The 20425-nt window shown below is 39.5% G+C and overlaps 1 protein-coding gene across 14 annotated transcripts in view; it reads right to left on the bottom strand.

Moving 5' to 3' along the window:
* The window catches only part of SLC25A21 (solute carrier family 25 member 21), a 513478-nt gene that overhangs the window by 163750 nt on the left and 329303 nt on the right, over positions 1-20425 (bottom strand). The gene's annotated exons all lie outside the window — the stretch shown is intronic.

The raw sequence follows: 20425 nt of genomic DNA, 5'->3' as shown, positions 1-20425 counted from the left end.
TCAACCCCCAGCCGGGGAACTTCTGCCATAGGTGCAGCTCCCCCCAAAAAAGAAAAATGGCAAAGGCAGGTGAGGAACATGCCAGCCCCTTGTGTGAACTGAGAAGGAGCAGCAGCCTTCTCTGGAGAGTTGTGAGAGTACCAGAGTCAAAGAGGTGGAAAGAGAGGAGGAGGTGATATCTAATGAGGAGGCGATATCTAATGTGAGCAGTGGCTGGAGGTGGGACAGGTTCAGGGAGACCTAAGGCTGGTCTAGCCTGGGGTCAAAGAACAGGAGGGCACTGTGGCTTTGTAAATCCTTGGTTTTCTCAGCTCCAGTGTCCTTGTCTCCATACCACAATCCCATGACTCGCCCATATAGCTAAAGCTTGACCTTGTCACGCTGGAAGACTTTCCACTACCGTGATCTCAAACGGCAACTTGTTGCCGTCTTGCCCTTGCAATTTTTCGGGTGAATGAGCTCTTCATTCCTGCAACCCAGTGGCCATTATTATCTCCACCACCCTGTCCCCGTGGAAGCAGGGTCTGCACCTGGGCTCTGGGTTTGCATCAGCAATGAGCACCAGGAACCTAGTCATCACCCCAGAGTCAATGAAGGGATCAGAGATCCAGCTGTGTGACAGCTTTCCCCATGGAAGGCCAACAGAGGCAAGTGGTTTTATGATCATGCTTCTCAAACTAAACTCATACCACAAACACCCAAGTTAATCATGGAGGGAATTAAGTCAGAGTCAAGAGGTGGGACTATGAAGAAACAGAGATGGCCAGAGGCAGGTCAAGTGCTCACAGATGCCAGGGCCCTCACTCTGCTTTCTCTTACAGATGATTGGGCTTGCTGAGGATGGAAAAGAGAGGAGCCCAGATGTCTGTAAAGATGTCCTACCTGCTTCAGGAAGAACGAAATAAGTGCAAATCATGAAATAGCTATAGCATAACATATCGGTACCTTCTCAAACAGTGGTAGTGGCAGCTGCACACCCCCGGGGGTCTTTGGGAAGCCACACTGGGCACACTGCAACTACTCTGGATGGCCACCTAGTTTCTAGCAAATTGTGGTGTTTTTGCTAAATAAATCAGGGCTTAATACAGACTTAGAGCACGACCTCACCTCTTCATCTCTTCCTGACTAGACACAGCATCCTCGAGGTAATGTGGATGGGGAGTAAAGAACAGGATGCGATAACATAAGCCTGACATCCCAAAGAGCTGGCCTCGTCTTCAGAAAATCAACCTCAGAGATGGGAAAAAGGAAATTTCAGGGGGGGCTGGAAGATGGGGAACGATCACTGACAGGAGCAATTTATATTACTTTGACTGACATTCCGGGCTACATAATTAGCGAGATATTATTTGGCACATTAGACTGCTTTTCTGTTCGTGGTAGCGTGAAACAGTGATGCTTATCTCTAGAGTTGAGTGGGAAAGCTTATTCATTTGCTAGTGTTCGGTAGTTGCCAGAAGAAACACACCTTTCTCTTTTAATAAGCATTTTCTTTGGCTAAGTACATTATACCCAGTACTTCTACTAGTCTCTTAATGGAAACTTCAAGTTGTTACAAGGCTAGCGCCTTTTTCAACATCTTACTTGCTATGGAGTGTGCATTCTATGATCTGCCAAAAAGCATTCAGCTGAATGAAGTTCTTTAATCTACCTAATTGCTGCATAAATATTTACTATGTTTTTATTTGATGTTTCCTTTAAAGGAGGCAATGGATTTTATCCAACATCACTTACTTACAATAATTTTCCATTTTCTTAAGGTTATTAAACCTTAATTAAAGTGCATTTACAGTCAACCGTGAGAGGCTCTCATTCAAATTATATTGACAAATTTTATTATAAATCCCTATGGTCTTAACATGTTAACTCATCTCTCAAACCAAATTCTAGAGTCAGCATTTGCAATGATGTGTACGAGAGGGAATATAATAAACATTCATTGGGTATTTACTAAGAGGTGGGTATTTACTAAGAGGTGGGTATTTTTCCCAGGGAACACAGAACTGGGAATGAAAAGAACCAGTTTTGCTTAAATAATAACTGGTGGGTAAATCATCTCCGTTGCTTAAATGGAACTGACCAAAGGGAATACATTAACTTTCCTATAGTTCAATTTAGTGAAAGGCCACACCATGTCACTGAATGACATCCTTTTGCTCTGAAACATTAATGTGACATATCTGAAACAAATTTCCCTGTGTCTGCCTGTCGCACACTGACCATTATAAGCATAGGGACACAAAGCCCCTAGGCAAAAGAAATGTACTCTAAGAGATATAGAGGATCTAATTCACTTCTGAGAGGTGGCGAAAAGCTGGTGAGAAATGGACAGTGACTCGAGGGCAACAAGATGACTTATGCCCTAAACGTTCCGCAGCAGCACCGCAGAAGGGACCTTCCAGAAGGAGCTAACTCCACAAGGACATTCTTTGATAGGCTTCATTGTCATACGTCAATTCATAGTCAAGAATGAAAACAAGAATTTTTAAAGAAAAATTATTATCCAAGAAGTCACCAGGGAAAACCCAGGAGAGTCAATCCTCTGTAATTAGAGACAGGAAACTTTTCTTTTTTGTGTGTGTGTCTTTTTGCCTTTTCTAGGACCGTACCTGCTGCATATGGAGGTTCCCAGGCTAGGGGTCGAATTGGAGCTGTAGCTGCCAGCCAACGCCAGAGCCACAGCAATGTGAGATCTGAGCCACATCTGCAACCTACACCACAGCTCATGGGAATGCCGGATCCTTAACCCTCTGAGCAAGGCCAGGGATCGAACCTGCAACCTCATGGTTCCTAGTTAGATTCGTTAACCACTGAGCCACAATGGGAACTCCGACAAGAAACTTTTCTAATGGGCAATGAAAGGAAGAGTTTATTTCAACCACAGATATATTTGTTTGTCTCTCTCCTTTGAATTTCTCAAGCAAAACAACTGTTATGCTATTCCTACTTGGAATTATCTTTTATCTACCAAATATTTCAGTGTTCTCAACATTAAAAAATAAGTTTTTCAAATGGGTAACTTGAGCAAATTCCTTACTAGCCTCCCTAATGAGAACAGAAGAATCCATTTGTTTTGGACAGACTTTACTGAGATAAACCTTCTTGAAAGGTATTATCTTTCAAACAGCTTGATAGCATCAATTTCCTTAGTTTAGGCTCTGAACAACCAAATGCTGCTATCCAAAAGTTCTTCCACTTAATATTATAAAACAAAATTATGTAACACACAGGGTTCTCAAAATCTTCCTAAATTTTAATAAGCTGTGACTTCTAGAAATTGGAGATGAATAATTTTTCAATAGACCTGATATCTGATGAACCAGAAAGAAGGAAGGAGGAACTAAGAAGAAAACCAGGACAGTATGGAAAAGAATGAGTGGCAGCTCTAACATCAGTGCTTTGGGCTTTGGCTATTATTAGTTCCACCATTCAGCTATATAACCAAGAACAGCACTTACCTGCTCTGAGTTTAAAAATTAAATGTTGGAGGAAGAAATGAAATTATGTCTGGTGATATGTTAAATGTTACATAATTTATATTTTAGTTTATTGTTATTACGGCATAAATTAAATGTTCATTCTTTTCCTTTAGGAATTTTGAGTAAATGAGACTTCTTTTTCTCTTTTTGGGAAGAATGAACATAGGAAGCCTTGCATTTTTAGAAGCATATTCAAAGTATCAACCTGACTTAGTTTGTCAACCTCAGGTAGTACATAAAGATTTCAAAAATAGTTGCCTCTCTCATGAAGACTTTACCCTTAAAAAAACACAAACCACTAGGTATATTCTGGTAATACACATAGGTGAACACAAGAGCACAGTTCATGTTTCAATTAACTCAACAGAAATACATTTGGGGCTTTTAGTTCTATAGGAATTACTTACTGACTTACATCTCTTCTATCCACCCTTTACAGTTCTTCCTCAACTGTACAAAATCCTCCGGAATTTTCAGCTATCTCCTTTGGTCAAAGGCTCCACTAGTCTCCCAGGATAGGAATCTCAGAATCATCTCATATTTTTTTCCCTTTCCTCCATTCCCTCAACATCATTCCACCCCAATTTTTCTTTCAAATATCTTTCAGGGTTTTTCTTTTCCACTCCATTTCCCTTCCTTTCTCCTTTTCTTTCTTTCTTTCTTCCTTTCTCTCTCTCTCTCTCTCTTTTTTTTTTTTTTGCTTTCTTTTTTTGCTTTTTAGGGCCAAATCTGCAATATATGGAAGTTCCCAGTCTAGGGGCTGGGGCTGTAGCCCCTGGCCTATGCCACAGCCACAGAAACATGGGATCCGAGCCATGTCTCTGACCTACACCATAGCTCACAGCAGCGCAGGATCCTTCACCCACTGAGCAAGGCCAGGGACTGAACCCTAGTCCTCATGGATACTAGATGGGTTTATAACCCACTGAGCCACAACGGGAACTCCCTCCATTGATTTTTTAACACAAGGTCTGATATTAACTCACAACTATACTCATTTAGTAACTCCAGCCTCTTAACTTGCTTTTATTTGCAACTAATAATCTTTTTAAAAACACTACTTTCACTTATTGAATATGCTGCTCAAGAACCTACAATGGCTCCCTAGTGCCTTGTCCGTCAGGACCAAATACACGTGTCTTAGGTTCAATATCCTGTATAACCCATCCCCATTTCATTGTTATTTTAGTTTCTGCTTTTCTCCAAACCATCATCTCTGTCTAGTAAGGAGGCCAAGGCACTGACCCCTGACTAGTCTGCTCATTTCTTCCTCTGTGCTCTACTTGTGCTTTCTTTCCTTTGGAAAAATTCTCTCACCATATCTCATATTTAAATCTTATGCGAAGTCAGAAATCTTGGCCTGAAGATTTTGGCTCTCTTTTCTCTGAGTTCCATTTAGATTAGCACCAAAGTTTCTTCTAACTTTTCCACATATTTTACCTGCTTCAGTAAATATAATCTCCCAGGAGATTAGGAAGCATGGGAGGTATATCCTATTTTTTTATGTATTCCCCCCTCAGCCCAGAGTCTATACTCAAACGTCCTACTCAGTGAATGACATCCTAACAGATGCTGGAAAACAAGGTTGCTAGCTGCCCAGCCAGTGTTCCTTCTCTTCTTCCTAATACATTTTCTGAATTTATTTGGGGCAAGAAGGTACCCAGGGGAAAGACTATATTTCTCAAACTTCCACGCTACTTGGCAAGTGCTAGCAGAAATTATTAGGGGAGGCTCCCAGGAGACTACTTTGAAGGGGACTGACTCAGCTGGGAAGCATGTTCTTTTGACTTGGAAGCTGGATGTACAGGTGGAGTTCTGGCAGCCATTTCGTACTATGAAGTGACTTTGCAAAAATGAAGGAAGGGCAGACTATTGCCTTTGGAATGGATTAGCAATGAGAACCTGCTGTGTAGCACTGGGAACTATGTCTAGTCACTTATGATGAAGCATGATAATGTGAGAAAAAAGAATGTATACATGTATGTGTAACTGGGTCACCATGCTGTACAGTAGAAAATCGACAGAACACTGTAAACCAGCTGTAATGAAAAAAATAAAAATCATTAGAATTTCGAAAAAATAAAATAAAATAAAGTGAAGGAAGGCAGACAAAGGAGAGAGAAGCCAAAGACAGAAGGAGCTTGGGTCCCAGAGAATACTGTGGGACTATACTCCTGATTCATTTGGAAAAGAGGGCTCCCTATTACTTACAGCTAAGTATAATTCCTAACTTATTTGGTACCAATAAAGGAGAAACAGGCTTTGGTGTAAGGTGGTATAAAGTGAGGAGAAAATCACAATGCTTGGTATAAGTAGGAAAAGAATAAGGTAGAAGAGGCTTTAAAACTGGGTAGAAAGACATGGAGTATCAGGGAGTGCACCCATGCAGGTGCTGCAGAAGTGGAAACCTGGGCTAGGGGAGGGAGGAAGACGGAGGCCAAGGGACCAATGCACCAGGATCCATTATTCTAAGAGGGCTGACTCCTGGGTATTAAGAGCAAAAAAAAAAAAAAAAAAAAAACTGCTAGGGGACATGTTTGGCACCATCAGGATTGAAGCCTGGCTGATATTAGAAAGAACTTGGTTAAAAAACTTCATACATCAAGTAAGACAGCCACAACAGCTGTTCATTCAGTCTGAGAATTCTAACCAGGTAGGATATTGCACGATGGGAACTCCATGGAAGGTGAGGCTATCAAGATTTCCCTGTTAACACCATCAGACGGAATGCTCAAGAGTTCTGGCATTGTCACTGCTGTGGCTCAGGGCACTGTTGTGGTATGGATTTGATCCCTGGCCTGGGAACTTCCATACACCTTGGGTGTACCCTCCACCTGCCCAAAAAAAAAAACGCTACTAGAAATAACAGCAGAGACAGCTCATTCTGCTAATCAATATGCTAATTGTTTTGCTTACATAATTTTTATTTAATTATTAAAACAGCCCTATGAGATTAAATATTATATACATCATTTGTAAAACTCATCTAGGGTCATCTGTTTTTAATATTTTGCCACACATTTTTTTCCTCTCCCTCCCTCTCATTCTACCTATGTGTGTATCAGTAGATATAGATTTATAACATGAATATTTTGCTGAATCACTTGATTTTAAGTTGAGGACATCATGACACTTCACCCCTAAATATTCATAACATGTCTCCTAAGAACAAGGACATTCTCCAACATAACCAAATGTCATCATTTCATTCAGAAAATTCAGCATTGATACAATAATATTATCTAGTAACCAAATTTGCCAACTGTCCCAATAACATCATTTGTAGTTTGTTTGCTTGTTGTAGCCAGTATCACATATTCAGTTGCCAGGTCTTTTTAATATCCCTTAGTCTAAGAGAGTTCCTTGAACTTTCATTTGATCTTTCAAGACACTGACCTTTAAGAATATAGATCAATATATCCCATAATTTGAACTTGACTGATTGAATCCTTACAGTTTTTTTAGGTCAAATGAAATCATTTTTGATAAAAGTACAACATAGGTGATGTTCTGTCCTTTTCATGTGTCACATTAGGAGGCATACAATGCCAGTTTGTCCCATTATAAATGGGAAAGACTACAGATTTTAATATTTTATAGCACTAAAGAAGTCAGCTGTTTCAAAAGCATCAAACTTATTAGTATGCTAATCCAGCATTAATCAGGTTACTAACAATTTACTCAGCATTCATTTTCTTATCACACTTTAAGAATACAACACATCCTTCTTTTTTTTTTCTTTTTTTTCTTTTTTTGTCTTTTTGCCTTTTCTAGGGCCACTCCCATGGCATATGGAGGTTCCCAGACTAGGGGTCCAATCGGAGCTGTAGCCACCGGCCTATGCCAGAGCCACAGCAACGCCAGATCCAAGCCACGTCTGCAACCTACACCATAGCTCACGGCAACGCTGGATCCCTAACCCACTGAGCAAGGCCGGGGATTGAACCTACAACCTCATGGTTCCTAGTCAGATTCATTAACCACAGTGCCACAATGGGAATGCCAACACATCCGTCCTAATTTACAACTCCCCTTTCCATTAGAGACATGAATGTTTTCTTATTTCTGACAAGTGTTCTGTCAAGGAGAATTGCTCCTGCTCCAGACAACATGAGGTCACAGTATCTCTCACTATTTCCCTTCCATGTGGGAAGGAAAATACAAGCTGGCCCACAGGTACGCACCAGCAATGTCAGCAGCACACAAGAGGAGAACCCAGCAAACCAGATCATACAAAACTGTGCTACCCAGAGAAGGTGTGAGGAATGGATGAAGCCAAATCTGAAATACTATCCCTGAGTTCTCAATCACTGCCATTTTATTTTACCCAACGAAGCAAGAGTTAAAATGTTGACCTGATCAAAGTCAGATGGAAGCCATGTAGGGACCCCCACTGCCCTCCTGTCCCGACACCCGTTGTTACCTCCAAGTGAGCTGAGACCAGCCTGTGAACCATGTAAATAGAAGGCTTCCAGGTTAATGAAAGGCTTCAGCACCATTCAAAAACCTGGACAGAGGGTCATGACGTCTCCTAATCCAAAGAAAGTTCATGCAGCTCAGTAATAAAGTTTAATGAATGCTGGTCATTTTGAATCATGAGCCTGAGAGACTGGCCAAGGGCTAATAGTTTCCTTATAGGATCTCTTCTTTAGCTGAGACACAGCAAGTACTCAAAAGCTGCATGGGAAGCCAGAGTCATTCATACATGAAAGGTAATATTCCATATGCCCACATTTGAGGGGAAGTTTCTGAAAAGGGCAGTAAACATTTCTCACAAGCTGATGTTTTTATTAGGTGATAGCATGCTTTGTGCTGCATTTCGTTAATTATCTGCAAAAGGAACTTTCTTTCAACGCCATGTCAGATTTGACCTATTGCAATCATGTAACATTGTATAAAGTCAGACTGCAATGTCACTTCTCCATCTTTCTAGCCTCATGAGCACATAAAGCAAACTAACAATTTCACCAAAACTTACCCTAGAAAAATTCACATCTCCTAGAGAATCAAGCATGGGTTTGTTTTATATTATTTTAAAAATCTGTCTTAATTGCTTAGACTAGCAACACAGGAATGGATGGCTTTATGAAAAAAGTATATATCGTTTTCAGAGTATATTAAAAAAACCATACAGAAAAATGTAAAAATCAAATGCTAATTTCATGCAGATGGATTCAAACCTTATATCCTTAAGATGTATTTTAAAATATAGTAGCAATTATATTCCACTTACCTAGTACATGGATTTAGATATGCCATAAGTCAAATCATATTCTAAAAATGTTCCTGCTTACACACAGCAAAAGTCTAAAATGTGCCAAGCCATGTATGAGGCACTGGGATTTTCAGGAATGCAGAGAATATTTCCGCATTTAAAAGAGACTCAACTTGATCTATTTAAAATAAAACTTCTATAGAAGTATAAGATCCACTTGATGGCCAAATTATCATATTTGCCTCAAACTCCTATTTCAAGAAATAGGTCTTTCTCTTGGCTTCCACTTATTTCTGAAAAACAATTAGCCAAAATTTTAGACATTCTCTTGACAGTCTGGGAATTTAATGTAAATATTAGATTTGAAGATTTATGGGGCGGAATATTGTGATCACACACCAGCGCTTCTCCAGTTTTCCAGAGATCATAATTCCTGCCTCTGTTTATTATTCAGTTTATGGTTGGGGCATAACAGATGATTCATTTTTAATGCGATAAATGTTTGGGGGTTTGTTTGAGGGAAATAAAAGTTTATAGTTCAGCATTGGACATGGATAGTAAACTGGAGTGTAAGGCAATATATTTCCAAAACATGGTGATTAGGATATTTATTTGCTTTTTATACCCAGGGCTCCAGTGAAGAATGACTAATAGAGTTTGCTTCTAAACCCCTAAACCACATTACTCTGCTTTGTAACTCAGTGAACTTTCTAGAATATATTTTAATTTTCTCATATAAGTTAAACTACTACTTTCTAGTTGTGAAAGGAATTTATAATTCCTTATGTGCAGACAGCACTAACTGAATCTAAACAAAGCATCAGAGAACAAGATGTGACTAAAATGAAATATCCTGACCTGTAAGAACTTACAGTTCATGAAAAAAAGAATGCTCAGAAACACAACAGTCTCCATAAGTTGGATTATATCTACATTCAGCTTTTGTCAAATTCTTATATTCATCCACTCATCCATTTATTCAACAAAAATTTATTCAGCACATACTAAAAGTCAAAACAGTCCTAGAGCTAGAGATACAAGAGTGAACAAGACAAAGTCTGTGGCCCCAATGAGTTTACATCCTAGGGAGGGAGATGAACAATAAACAAATAGGCCAATTCCTTCCTAATCCCTTCCACAATGACCAAATCCAAATGCTCAAAACATCCCAAAACCATGGTTTTCCTGAGTTTGTGGCAAACTCATTTAGTGGCCAAATCTCTCCTGAAAAGAAGTAAGGCTATCTATAGTTTTTAATTCCATTCAGTGGGAATGGTTATATGCTAAGCTGCAGAATTACCGTATTTGAGTATGGACGGCTGCCCCAGGCCCTACTGGGGTGTTTGTAATACACATGATAAGTAAATGCATCATATTGACTTTTATAACATATTGAAATTTCTGAGTTTCAAAACATAGGTGGGCCCCATGAGTTTTTTAAAAACAGTTTTATTGAGGTATGATTGATATACAAAGAACTGCACATAGTTAATGTGTACAATTTGATGAATATGGACATACATAAACCTGTGATACCATCAGTACAATCAAGGTAATAGGCGTATCCAACACCTTTTAGAGTTTCCTTGTGTCCCTTTGTTGATCTACCCTCTTAAATTTTAAAATGTACAATACTATATCGTTAACTATAGGCACCATTGTACAGCTGATCTCTAGAATTTATTCATTTAGCAACCTGAAACTTTATACCTATTGGACAACTCCCCATTCTCCCCACACCCCGGTTCCTGGCAACCACTATTACATTCTTTGATTCTGAGCTTTACTGCTTTAGACATCTCATATAGATGGAATCATGCAGTATTTCTCCTTCTGTGACTGGCTTATTTCATTTAGTGTAATTCACTTCAGGTCCATCCATGTTGTTGCAAATGACAAGATTTCCTTCTTTTTTAATGCTGATGATGGTAATACCACATTTTCTTCATCTGTTCACCTGTTGGTGGACATTTGGGTTGTTTCTATATCTGAGCCATTGTGAACACTGCTGCAAAGAATTTAAGAGTGCCCTACACTCTCCAAGATCCTGATTTCAACTCTTTCAGTTACTTACCCAGAGATGGAATTGGTGGATTACATGATAGTTCTATTTTAAATTCTTTGATGAGCCTCCATACTGTTTTTCCAGCATGGCTCCATCATTTTACATTTCCACCAACCAGTGTACAAGAGTTTTGGATGAGGAATTTAGATCAGTATATCATTATGTCTAGAAGCAAGTGAATAGATGCAAGGAATAAGTAGATGTTTTAAGATTTTTTTTTCAGGTGAATCTGATAATAGCATTAAAATACTTGGGCATCAATAGATTTAGACATTTTGCATTGTCTACAACCTAAACCCATATTATTTGGCAGTTATTGGCCCTAATGTTATTGGTCCATTTATTGTACCTAACTGGTCTGCTGAGGAGACTAAAATGAATGAGGCATAATCTTTGTCTTTGTGAACTACAAACCAGTAAGGGAAACAGATATGAAAACAGAAGAACATCACACACTGTGATAAATGCCACAATCATCATCTTCTGCCCAGGAGGACTGGGTAGAGGAGGTGACATTTGAGGAGCATTGAAAGATGAGTAGCTGTTTGCCAGGCAGAGAAGGTGGGAGAGGACCATCCAGGAGGTAGATTTCTATGCTCACAGAATTCAAGAGGGGCAGGGCATGTTTGAGGAAAAGGCGAGTAGGCACTGTGGTGGCAGCAGAGGGTACACAGGAGTAGACACCTACAAGGTGGAAAAGACAAGCCCTAAGAAGGCCTGTCTGGGGCTTTGCAAAGAAGCATAGATGTTTTTTCACAGAACATTTTCAGGCATGGAAGTGAGGGAAACATTCAGCTTTTTGCAGTGTTTTATTTGTTGTTTTAGGAAGATGAATTCTGGGAGAAATACGAAGGTTAGGTTTGAACAGGGACCAGCAGCGGAAGGCAGGCCTAGGGGAGAGGTGATTAAAGGCTGCACCGAGGCAAGGGCAGCAAGGCAGGAGGGTAGATATAAGAGACATTTCCAAAGCAGACCCCAAAGTATATGGTGACCAATAGATGTGAGTAGTGACAGAAAGGAAAGAGTCAGGGTTTCTGACCTGGAACACTAGGAGGAGAAAACCAGGTAGAGAAAAATAGCATAAACTAAGATATTCATAAGGGACTGATAAATATCATCAACACCCAGAAATTCTCCTTTTTATCACCCTACCTCAAAAGGCCAATTATATTCTGTTTTACATCCCTGTGGACCCTATTCACACGGCACAGTAAGTTTAAAATTTTTTTTTTTTTTTTGTACATAGGGACCTTCTAGTGGGACAGGCAAAAGAATGAGACATTAAGTAAATTCTCCATACTGTCAAGGCCCGGATTTGTTTCCAGTGTCATAAATCATCATAATTAACAACCTTTCAACTGAATGGATCCCAAAGCACTTTCCAAATTATGCAACTCTGGAGGTGAATTGCCTCAGCTGTCCAACAGCTGTCAGCAGCACTCTGCCACAGGGATGGAACAGAAGGGAGGAGACAGATTTTCCATGGGACTCCCTGTAGCATTTAGTTTTGCGGAATGCAATTCCCCAAAACAGAACTTGGCCCCAAACAGGGTCTCATCTACTTTTAGTAGAAATGCATTCTTATCCCCAAATGGTCAACAGATTTCTCTTTCTTACCAAAGATACCTGTGCATGGAATCAATACCAGCTCTTTGCCTAAAATAATCAGTTATAGGAAGTTCCCGTGTGGCAGGTTAAGGACCCAGTGTTTGCCACAACTGCTGTGAGGTTTCAGTCCCTGACCTGGGAAATTTCACATGCCACAGTTTTAGACAAAAAAAAAAAAAAAAGTTACATATTCCAAATGACATTTCTTATTTTGGTAATGGCATCCCTAATAATTGATCAGGGCGTAATGGGTTCAGGCGGACCCTCATTTCTTTTTCACACATTGAAAGATCAATAAACAATTGTGAAATTTTATTGAATCAGGTTGTTTAGAAACTCATGTGCTCAAATATACTTTTCTTCATCTAAGTTCGGGGTTTTTGAAGACTCATCTTTGTAACCCAATCAAATCCTAAATTTTCATCTCTCTCTCTATTAGTTCAGGCCCAGCTGATCATAGTAACCCCCCTAAAATATTCTCTTAATTCTGTGCTTTTCCAACTAAGAAAGGTGGGAGGTTGCAGAGTTGTAAAATCAACCTGGTGGATATTCCTGGAGCTTCTATTTTATTCTACGATTTAGGATAAATATCAAAATTGATGCATAATAAAGTGCAATGTAACATTAAAATAAGTTTTAGAGATCAAATACGGGAATTTGAGTTTGCTGGTGTATATTACTCTGGTACATATCTAAGTAGTTCTCCTCTTATTCCTTCTGTCCCTCTCTGCCCATCTGTATTGGTTCCCCTTTCACTTGATACAAAGAGAACCTTGGCGAATAATTTTATGAGACATATTCCATAATAAGTACTTTTATTTTATTATTATTTTTTTCTTTTTCTTTTGAGGGCCACACCTGCTGCATATGGAAGCTCCTGGGGCTAGGGGTCGAATTGGAGCTACAGCTACTAGCCTATACCACAGCCACAGCAAAACCAGATCTGAGTCGCATCTTTGACCTACACCACAGCTTATGGCAATGCCAAATCCTTAATTCACTGAGGAAGGCCAGGGACCAAACCAGTATCCTCATGGATACTAGTCAGGTTCTTAACCCAAGCCATGATGGGAACTCCCTTAACTACCTTTATTTTTAAAGTATGGCTCTTTTGGATAGCAACAGAATGAATTACACATTTTTGAAATGACACCCTAATTCAACAAATCTGATATTAAGGAAAAAAACAGTGATGAAGAGCTTCTATGTTTCATAATAAGCAAAAACTATCACTATTTCCTAAGAATAATTCAAAACAATCTAATTTCAGTTGACTTAAATTATTTTACCAATATTATTCTAAATGCAGAGATAATAATGTAGCTCTTTTCATATCAATTCAATTCAATGAAAGTTTCTGGATTGCCTATCTTGCATAAAAAACTCTAAATGATACAAAGTGAAATAAGGTAGAAATGGCATTTCTAAAGCTTTGGGCTATGCCAATATTTGGAACAGTCTATCTACATCTCTGGTAGATCTTGAAAATCAGTTCCGTAGAGCTTATTTCCTGCTAAAACTCAAGCCAGAACTTACTGGATTGATGAGTCTCTAATCATGCACAGTTAATTTTCCAAAATCAAAAGCTTACACATTTTAAAAAGTTGCACTTATTTTACTTCCAATTAATTATTAATTCACTGGTTAATTGATTAAGCCATCTATCCATTAGTTCACACCTTTGTGCCAATATCTGGGGATCAGTGAATAGCAGACAGCTCCTACAGCCAAAGAACTTTCCATCTCATGTGGATACGGGGAGGTGAACAGGTACTGGCTATACTTTGCATTTGCAGTGTGTTGATAAGGGAAGTTGATGGGGGTGGGGGTGCACAGTAGCAGGTGGGTAACTGGCCCTAACATCTCAGGGGAAGGAGGCCTTCCAGTTGAAGTGATGCATAAACAAAGACCTAAAGGATGAGGTGTTATCCAGGGGAAGGAATGAGATGGAGGGAGAAGAATTCCAGGCAGAGGGACCAGTATGGTCAAGGGCAAAGCAAGACGAGAGTAGTGTTTGGAGCACAGAATTCAGGATGGGAGAACATCAGAAGAGGAGGAGGAAGAAGCCACAGGGGCCAGATTTGATAGCCCTGTAAGCAGGGATGAGGAGTGTGGGCTTTATCCTAAAGGTAAGGGGGATCTGAGCCTCAAAGATCAGAAAAGGGCTTGTACTTTACCTAAACAGAGTTAGCCTGACGTCCTGCTTCCAAAGCAAACATGATGTTCATGCATGCTTCCAATCACATCAATCCATGTTGGCAGAAAAGTAATGATTGCTACCAGTGACTGACTCTTTGCCAGAACTCCCATGGCATTTTACACATTTCATAGCATCTAATACACTGTTTCATTAGGAGGGTATCACGACTTCAATTCTGAAGGTTAGAAAACTGGAGATCAGTTAAACAACTGGTCAAGTCATGCTATTAGTCAGTAGAGTCAGGATTCAAACTTAGTCCTTTCTTGCTCTAACATTCAAATTCTTCCCATACCTTAGCTTGTCAGTTACAGAAAGCAGGAGACCATGGAAGAAAATTCCCACCTGTAGCTTATGTTCAGAAGGCTTGTGATCACAGAAAGGTAATCAGAATTCAGATTTGACTACCCACCCCCATCTCTCAAAAACGATGTTCACTGGGGTACCTTGTAACCACCTAGGAAAACTGGCTGACAGTTCATTGCTTTGTTACAACATATTACTTTCTCCATATTATCTGTACTTTCCAGGCACCTAATAGAGCTGTAGTGCACAGGAAACAAAAGCCTGCTGAAGACTCTGAATGGATTTTTAGCACCATTCAGAGGAAAAAGAGAGGGAGGATTTAGCATCTATTGAGGAAGGAATATTTTGGTCTTGATTATGCTCCACGGGATTCCTTCATTCACTACTAGAAATTCAGATCAAATGCATAATGCAGGGAGTACACAGGAACCATGGTAGGTGACGGGGAATCCTGTTTTCTACCTATTCTTTCTCTCTACTAAAATATTAGTGGTAAAAACGACGATTAAAGATTGTGACATTCTACAGTCCTCTTTAAATAAGAGATACTATTTAAGATTCTAAAGTATAGCATGCGCTCTGTACAGGGAATTACTTGGCATCTCTACTTAAAGGAAAATATTCTAATTATGAACAAGCTAACAGATGCTAGAGTCATTAATAGTTTATTAAATTTACTCTTTACTATGTACAAAGTATCTGAGATAACCTGGGAGCCATATGTGTCACATGATTTGTTAGGGCCCAATCACACCTAATTTCAGTGGCTGAAGAAAAAGAGGCGAGCAATTAAGGGAGAGTTTGGTCAGCTTCTGTTCAACCAAAGACGGAAACCTGCACAGCTGGAGACAATTCTGAGCAAATTGATCAGAATTCCTTTACCTTAACTAGACCCTGGCTAACAAGTTGGTACCCATGAGTTCCTACAATCAAGCAGCAAAAATTTAAGAACCCAGAAAGGCAAGTCACCTTGGAATATTCAATAGCTCCAACCCATGTCATTTGAAGAAGAGGGGACACCTGTTACCTTGGGATAAGGCAAACTATTTTTTTATGAATAATATAATTTTCTGGGTAACAACCTGCTCACTCTGGATGTCAGGAGAAATAATCAATTGAATGTGGCTGATTATAAAATAAACCGATAAACAAAAAACAGACCAAAAATAGAAACTAGAAAACCTATGGAAATTATTCTTTTCAATGGTGTAATATCTGGATATTCAAAATGTTGTGTCTCCTATTTAAAAAAAAGAGAGAGAGACTTACATTTTAAAGTATGTTCTCCAAATGAGCAGCTAAGAGTCTTCTCTGAGTTGCTAATCCCCAGCACCCCACGAAGCACTGTTTTATATATACTAACATTTGCTTGCTCAGTTGTTTGCCAATATGATGACCACATCCAAAAACAAAGACTTTTCCTGGGACAGATCAGCTACTTTAAGGTTTCCCTAACTCTTCAATAATGAACATGGTACTCTGGAAGAATACCAAGGATATTAAACATTTGGAAGCATTAGTGAAAACACTGTTACATATTTTTTTAAATAATAAAATAGATTTACCTCCCCCAACCTTATGATTATTTTTGCAGTTGCAGACTTTAACTCAAAGCCAAGAAGTACTGGAAACACATTCATTGCTATCCAAATGAGCATGTTATGTATCCTTTCTTCGACTGCATAGAGAAGGAAGAACCTAACAAGCAAAACCACCTACACACACAGAACAACAAAAATAATGATGAGGTCCAATCTGTCCCTACAAGCCAGCAAAAATGAGCCTGCTTAATTTGCTTTAGGGTCGAAACACTTTTCTTGGATTCTAATCTTTTCTTAAATATACAATTGCTATTTAGGAAAAAAAGAAAACTAACAATTAGACACACCTGCTTAAAGTGCCCTGTGCTCTGTTCACACTTCATGGTATATCTTAATGTGACAGCACATTAAAATGCCAATGCGATTCCCGAGCATTATGTGGCGATAACAGCTGAAGGTACTAATAGAGTCCCTAGCATCATGAAACTGAATTTGACTCTTTCGGAGTGCCAAAAATTCATTTATTACATGAAATATGTAACTTTTACAAGATTATAAAAACTTATAAAAACTGAAGTGTACTTTTACATAAATTTATAAATTCCTATTGGCTTTTTTGTTTGTGTGTCTAGAGCATGGTCATAGAATTCTTTGGGAATCTACCATCATGTGTTAGGCATAGTAAAGGGAATTTTGGATAAGAAAATTATCACTCAAATATTTCCAAAACAAACACACAGCTAACCATATGCAGCTTTAAATATATATATATTAAAAAACATACGGGAAACACTCCTAAAATCTTACATGGAAACCAAATATATTGAATTTGAATATAATGACTATCATAAACATGAAATGGGATCAAATAACTTCCATGCACTGAAAAGGGAAAATTGTAAATCTGTTAGAACATATATCCCTGGTAATAAATTAGGCGATTCTTGTGAAAACCAGGAGTGCAGCAAAGTACTTTAACGTAACATTGTTTCAGTAGACAAAATAAAACAGAATATTACAAAGGAATTTGGCGCTAAAACCAAACCAACAATAGTTCAGGGGAAAACAATATAATTAAAATGTTCTTTTGAAAGCTGTAATGATCAGATATGAATCACATATTCCAGATAAATGTTTGGGCAGAGCTCTGCTGCCATTGCAATCTCCCAAGGACAACCCTAAAATTGCAAAATCTGAGATCAAACTGAGTGAATGTTGTGCTCAAGTAAAGCATTTCACAGCAGACGGAACACTACTCAGCACAACACTACACTACTTCAATGGATTAAACTCTTATGAACAAACACTCAGCCCTCTCTGAAGTATGATGTGGGGGACACACTTTTTTGTATCTGAGCATTCATTTCTAACTTCTGGAAATCATTTCCTAATATGCTAAGCAGTGTCAGGATCAGCTTAATTCCTCCCCTCCCAGGACTCCTGCCTGCAGCCTAAGTCCTCAGCTCTCGGTTCCTCTGCAGGGCCTGCCTGCTATCTCTAAGCCCTTCCTCTGCCCATTTGGACATACAAACTAGCACTTACTTCAATAAATAAATGGTTATACAGGGAAACGTGCTCTGACGGCTGCAGTTGCTCCAGCTTGGCTACTCCTGGTTCTGCTGGACCAGTGACAAATGCCACAGCTTTTTAATGGTCTGATCCCTGGGACTTTCATCAGCCAACACCCTATTTTTCAGAGGTCTTAGGTGTCCTCTGAGACCCTCCAACAAACACTGCTGCATTATGCATCCAGTGCTTTTGTTCCACTTGGATTAGAGAGCACAGTTCTTATATTGTTTTACATTTTCCCTGTTTTATACAAGAGCAGGTAGGGTGAAAAATTTTTAAGCTACAGAAACTAGTGTATGTTTTGCTGTTCATTTCAACTCAGGCTGGACAACAGATAGATTGACGTGGACTGTACACATGGAAAGCTGCATTTAAGGCTGGGATAGATCATTCCTTTACTTATTCACTCATTCCTTCAGTTAGTATATATATATATATACCAGGCACAATACTAGATGCTAGAAGTACAATCATAAATGTGACATGATCTCATATATATATATATATATTTTTTATCTTTTTGCTATTTCTTGGGCCGCTCCCACGGCATATGGAGGTTCCCAGGCTAGGGGTCAAATCGGAGCTGTAGCCACTGGCCTACGCCAGAGTCACAGCAACGCGGGATCCGAGCCGCGTCTGCAACCTACACCGCAGCTCATGGCAACACTGGATCCCTAACCCACTGAGCAAGGGCAGGGACCGAACCCGCAACCTCATGGTTCCTAGTCGGATTCATTAACCACTGCGACACGACAGGAACTCCATGATCTCATATTTTAATAGAGGGAACTATAAAAATATAATAATAATATAATAATACTATGATGTGAAGCTTGCATATTAAATACACTGTAGACACACATGCACATGGCACATGTACCCCCATGTGCGCATGTGCGAACACACAGTTTTAACCAGAGTCAGAGAAAGGAATGGTTCATTCTACTTGAAGATGTACAAGAGGCTTCACAGAAGTAGTTATAGTTGAGATGGGTCTTGAAAGAGGTTTTCCCCAAGGAGAAGCTGGGTAAGAGTAATCATTGCAAATATAAATTATGTGTACAGTGTTTAACACAGAAAGTAAGAGATGCAAGAAAAAAGGTTTAAAACAACAGACCTTCCCCATCTGTAGCCAGCTCACCATTGGTAGTTAAGTACCAATCCAAGAAGAAGGGGTGGGGGAAAAAATGTAATTGTAATGTATACATGTAAGGATAACCTGACCCCCTTGCTGTACAGTGGGAAAATAAAAAAAAAAAAGTACCAATCCAAAAGGTCCAATGTATAGCATCAGACTGCCTGGCTCAAATCCTGACTGTCTCCTTTATTTTTTGACCTAAGTTCCAAGTTCCTATCTATAAAGGGGGTATAACAATTCATGGACTTGTGGCAAGGATTAAAACAAATAACATGGTAAAGCACATAGTAAATGTTCAATAAGGTAGATGATTATTTTTATTACTATTATCACTATTATGTGTAGTTACAGGTCAAATTTGGGGACTAATAAAGGACAGTCTGGTACAGACAGAATGTTTATGCATCAGAGTCTGTGAATACAGTGGATTCTAGAAAAGGTAAGTTGGGTCCTCCACAAAAGACCTCATATGTCATGTTAAAGAGTCTGGATTTCATCTCCTCAACAAAGGGGAACCATGAATGGTCACAGAGTTCAGTAAAGCACCTGCTAAGAAACCTACAGCCTATAGAAACCTGTAGTGTAGGAGGGTAATTGGTGTCTTTCATGCTTTTCTAGGGCATGATACTGGGGTGGGGGGGTGGTATCTTACCACTTTTGGAAACTACCAAGGGGGAGTGATGAAAGCAGTTTACCTGGGGTGCAGATAATGAGCGCGTGCATTATCTGTACAGAATTTTTTTTAGTGATAATTTTTGGCTTGCTTTTTATTATTACAATGCTCTGGTATTTATGAACAATGTCAGTGATGAAATATACTCTTCCCTGCTGGGCAAGCCACCTCCCCAATAAGCCATGGCTTGGTAGTTTGTTTTGTGAAATCTGAGGAGGATTAACAAGCACCCAGAAGTGTCCATTAGTACTTCCAGACACAGAGGCATGGGTTAAATCAAGAGCGGGAACCAGACCTGAGAAATAAGCAGCCAAACTGAAAGTCCTAGTGTGGCCAAGTCGTTGGGAAAAATTGGGGACATCTCCCATGGCAAAAAGGTCAAAGGAGGAGGCACCAACAAGGAGACCCTGAGAAAAAGACATCAAATGACCCTGGATGGTGGGTGACGAAGAAAATACAGCCACAGAGAAGGCTTAAAACAATGCAGCTTCCTCATCTGTTGTGACCTCACCACTGACAGGTCAAGTGCCAATCCAGAAAGGTGCAGCCCTGTGGCTTTCAAGAACACTGACATCAGCATCCTCGTCAGAAATGCAAATCACGGGGCCCCACCCAGACCAGCTGAATCAGCAAC

The sequence above is a fragment of the Sus scrofa genome, chromosome 7, assembly GCF_054392235.1.
Source record: "Sus scrofa isolate SSC_HxYL_T2T_F1_AM1 chromosome 7, Sscrofa_HxYL_maternal_Yorkshire_Landrace_v2.0, whole genome shotgun sequence".
In the NCBI taxonomy this organism is placed as follows: Eukaryota; Metazoa; Chordata; class Mammalia; order Artiodactyla; family Suidae; genus Sus; species Sus scrofa.
Note: the sequence above shows the minus strand (reverse complement) of the source record. Positions and strands in the feature narration are given on the sequence as shown.